This window comes from Polistes canadensis, unplaced genomic scaffold (assembly GCF_001313835.1).
Source record: "Polistes canadensis isolate GaletaPanama2010 unplaced genomic scaffold, ASM131383v1 scaffold_97, whole genome shotgun sequence".
Classification (NCBI taxonomy): Eukaryota; Metazoa; Arthropoda; class Insecta; order Hymenoptera; family Vespidae; genus Polistes; species Polistes canadensis.
The window spans coordinates 453,009-456,369 of record NW_014569644.1 but is presented as its reverse complement, the minus strand read 5'-3'; the positions used below and the strand labels follow the sequence as shown (position 1 = coordinate 456,369).

The following is a 3,361-nucleotide window of genomic DNA, read 5'->3' as shown; positions in this document are numbered from 1 at the left end:
TCTCGCCCATATATGGTATCCCGTAATTAATGTTTAGTTTTGTTTGTTTGTTTGTTGGTTTTTTCTTTGATATTAATGCATTTACAATTAGTTTGCTTGACGTTTCGAAATGTTAGAAGAAGAAAAAAGAAATATAATGCATAGGTAACAATGAGTGTAACGTTGATACGTGAGACAGGTGTCAGAAGGTGAGTGCACCATCAACGATACGTACTTGACATAATAGTGATCTATTATCTCATCAAGTACGAATGTGTATGTATGTATGTATATGTGTATGTTCAATTTCCTTTATTCTTATCATATCCCTATGTGGTTTCCTAACAGTCACGATATTTTTTTTTTACACGATGAAACAGTACTTTCCGATGTGATGATGGATTAAAAATAGTCTTCATCAAGAATTTATAATTAATATATAAAATATTATTTATATAAAATATATAAATATTTTTTTTGTTTGTTTGAATAAATCGTATATTTTTTACATTTTATTTATTTATCGTTCGCAATTTCAATTTGCGAAATTTCAATAAAACGAAAAAAATATATTTTCCGATGATAAAATGAGAATATTAATTTTATTAATGGTTTTTTTGTTTTCAATTTTGCCAAACTAAACTAAGCTATTTATTTTTTTTTTCTTTTGTTCGTAGGAAGCAAGACAAAAGGTTTCGAAAAGTTAAAAGATTAAAAAAAAGAAATAAAAAGTAAAGAACCGAGTGGTTGTGGTTAGTGTCAAATGTGGCTTATTTTAAATACGGTGGTTCACCGTAATTGTGAAATGGAAAGCAAAGAAAAGGCAAAAAGAAACACAGGGGAGGATTTATGGGGTGTACGTATATATATATATGAAACCTGAGCATTTAATATTTAATAAAGAAAAACTGGAAGTTTCTCGATATTGGTAGAAAGATCTTGTTTAAATAATTAATATCACGGGTTGTACACATTTTTTCTTTTTTTCTTTATATACATCGGAAATCGATCGGGAAAAATAAAATTTAAAATCAAATAAAAACAAGAGAGAAAGAAGAAGAAGAAGAAAAAGAAGAAGGAACAAAATTATAATTAACGTTTACCGTATGGTGGGGGGGGTGGAGGGGTGCGGGGTGTGTGTTAACATTTATTTATTTATTTTTTTTGGTTTTGTTTCGTTTAAAGAATAAATTGATTCGTCACGGTATAAAAGAAAAAGAAAAAAAAGATACAAAGAATAATAAGAAACGAAATTAGAATTTCCAATAAGGACAAATACGGTTTTGTTTGTTTTAAACCACCACCACCCAACCCCCTTTCTGTAACCGTAAAAAATTCATTTGGAAATAACGAGAAAAAATAGAACACACGTGTGTGGTGCATGTGATGTGTGTGATGCGTGTGCGTAGCCGCAGGTGGATGAAAATAGAACAAGGTAAAATATTGTTTACCTTGACAAAATCATCAAGGAGGTACACGTTGCTTTTTTTTTTCTTTTTTTTTTTTTTTCTTCTTTCTCTTTTTTCTTTTCTTGTGTGGTTTTTATATTATATAATTTCTCGTTATCGATCTGTCCGAAAAAAAAAGAAAATATTTAATTTCAATTTGGAAAAACGAAAATGAAAAAAAGGTGGAAAGCAAAAAAAAAAAAAAATAAAAAAAAAACACGTAACGAGTTTCCTTATCAGCATTTTTCCAGTAAATTCTGCGTAAACCCCATCGAGAACGAGTGTATACCTTCTTTTTTTTTTGTTACGAGTAATAATAATAATAAAAAAAGGATCGATATATTGATTTATGTTAGTTTGAACGAGAAACCTACTAAATTTACTGAGACTCTTGACGGTGAAGGAAGATAGGGGAAGAGGAGGGGATGAAGAATGTTGTTCTTTTGCGTTTGATAAAAGACATTTTTTTTTTTTTAAATGCATCACAAATTTTATCCTTTTTTTTGTTTCTGTTTTTTTTTTTTTCTTTTTTTTTTTAAAGTATCCAAGGAAAAATAAAGCATAATTCAAAGTGCTAACGCGAATAATATCTAAAGGTTATTGTACTTTTTGTTGAATTTTGTTTGTTCTCAAAATTGTTTATACGTTATTATTAGATTTGTAGAAAAATAATTGTTGTTTGTATATAAATGTTTTTTCTTTTAAATTTAACATAAAATATAATTGTATTCAATTACGTGACCACGTATTTCAATGCGATATTTTAAAATGAGCTTGAAATAGCACATTACATATTTAAATTGATCTTATTTAATTTGTTTATTTAATTAATTTGCATAAATGAATGTAACTTATGTTCTTCATTTTTCTCCCATTTTTCTTTTATATTTTCAGTTAACCATGGAAAATGGAATACAACGGAGCAATTAAATATCCCATAGAAAAGACGATTTCAATATACGGTAATATCATTTATTCGTACTTATTATTTTCATTATTATACATTAATCAAAGCTTATCTCATGCATAGACAATATTTTTATTAATATTAACACATTTGATTATCTTTTCATATATGTATATATGTTACCGTCAAAGGCGGAAATCAGTCATTGCTAGTAATTCTACGGTATTACTATGAATGCAAAGAGCCTTCCGACGAAGTCAGAAATTGAAAAATTCTTCAATTTTTTATACTAAAAGTCAATAGATTTTAATGAAACTTATATTAAATTAAAGTACAACCTTTGGCTACGCGTAGAATACCATATCGAGTTATAAATTTAGCATGTAAAGTTCAGAAAATGTCAGAGAATGCAATGCTGTTAATTGTGCATCTTTGCAATATCTTTGAAAAGTTTCGGTAAATATTTTTTATACTAAAAGTGAATAGATTTTAATGAAACTTATATTAAAAAAAAGTGCACTCTTTTCTGCACGCGCAGAATACTATTTTAAGTTATAAGTTTAGCATGTAAAGTTCAGGAAATGTCAGAGAATGCAATGCTGTAAATTGTGCATTTTTGCAATTTCTTTAAAAGGTTTCGGTAAATATTTTTTATACTTTTTGCAAATGGATTTTAATGATTTTTATATTAAATTAAAGTGCATTCTTTTGTCTACGCGTAGAATACCATATTGAGTTATAAATTTAGCATGCAAAGTTCAGGAAATGTCAGAGAATGCAATGCTGTAAATTGTGCATTTTTGCAATTTCTTTAAAAGGTTTCGGTAAATATTTTTCATACTTTTTGCGAATGGATTTTAATGATTTTTATATTAAATTAAAGTACATTCTTTTGTCTACGCATAGCATATCTTTTTGAGATTTAAATCGATTTGCAAAGGTTTAAAAAATATCAAAGAATGCAATGCTGTAAATTTTTCCTACTTTGCCATTTCTTTAAAAAGTTTTGGCAAATATTTTTTATACT

At 27.3% G+C, this 3,361-nt stretch overlaps 1 long non-coding RNA gene across 2 annotated transcripts in view; it reads left to right on the top strand.

The window, feature by feature from the left end:
• The window catches only part of LOC106787279, a 40,936-nt gene that overhangs the window by 35,194 nt on the left and 2,381 nt on the right, over positions 1–3,361 (top strand). For both annotated transcript variants that reach the window (XR_001381770.1, XR_001381769.1), the window contains exon 4: positions 2,322–2,389. This is a non-coding gene — a long non-coding RNA (uncharacterized LOC106787279). The remainder of the gene's footprint in view (positions 1–2,321; positions 2,390–3,361) is intronic.